The sequence below is a fragment of the Myotis brandtii genome, unplaced genomic scaffold, assembly GCF_000412655.1.
Source record: "Myotis brandtii unplaced genomic scaffold, ASM41265v1 scaffold646, whole genome shotgun sequence".
Lineage (NCBI taxonomy): Eukaryota > Metazoa > Chordata > Mammalia > Chiroptera > Vespertilionidae > Myotis > Myotis brandtii.
Window position 1 is genome coordinate 128,130 of NW_005370495.1, and position 635 is coordinate 128,764.

The 635-nt window shown below is 61.1% G+C and overlaps 1 protein-coding gene across 1 annotated transcript in view; it reads left to right on the top strand.

Annotated features, from left to right (window-relative positions):
* Positions 1-635, top strand: part of DLGAP2 (discs, large (Drosophila) homolog-associated protein 2) — a 73,074-nt gene that overhangs the window by 70,893 nt on the left and 1,546 nt on the right. The gene's annotated exons all lie outside the window — the stretch shown is intronic.

Genomic DNA, 635 nt, shown 5'->3' on the forward strand with positions numbered 1-635 from the left:
ACACCTGTCAGTCACCACGGAGGAGCCTGCACGCCCCCACCCACACCCTCCAGGTGGACACCTGTCAGTCACCACGGAGGAGCCTGCATGGACACGCCATCGTCACCCGAGTCCACCGTGGACGTCAGGGTCGCTCTGTGCTGTGCACCCTGGGGGCCTGGACGGATGTGTGAGGACGTGTGTCCATCATCACAGCGTCACCCAGAGCAGTTCCACTGCCCCACACCCTCTGGGCTCCCCCTTCATTCCTCTCCCTCATCCCCACGACAACCCCTGACCTGTCCCTGTCCCCGTAGTTCCGCCTTTTCCAGGATGTCACAGAGCTGGAGTCACACCATGTGTGGCCTTTTCATAATTTCTTTGAGAAATTCAAAGAAACAAAAAGTTTAGAAAATGTGTGTTACCACGGGTGGGAGGGAATGGCTAAAGGAAAGACAGGAGCAGTGGTGAGCTGGGAGAGCGGGGCCCACAGATGGAAAACTGGCATGAGAACCGAGGCGCACAGGCCCTGAAGAGAGGCGGGATGCGGAGGGGGTGGGGTCCTCTCGGACCCACGCTGAGGGGACTGAGCGCTGTCTCGCTGGAAGCAGGGAGGAGCGGCCGGTCCTTGCTCCGAAGCGCCGGCCGGCCGCTGG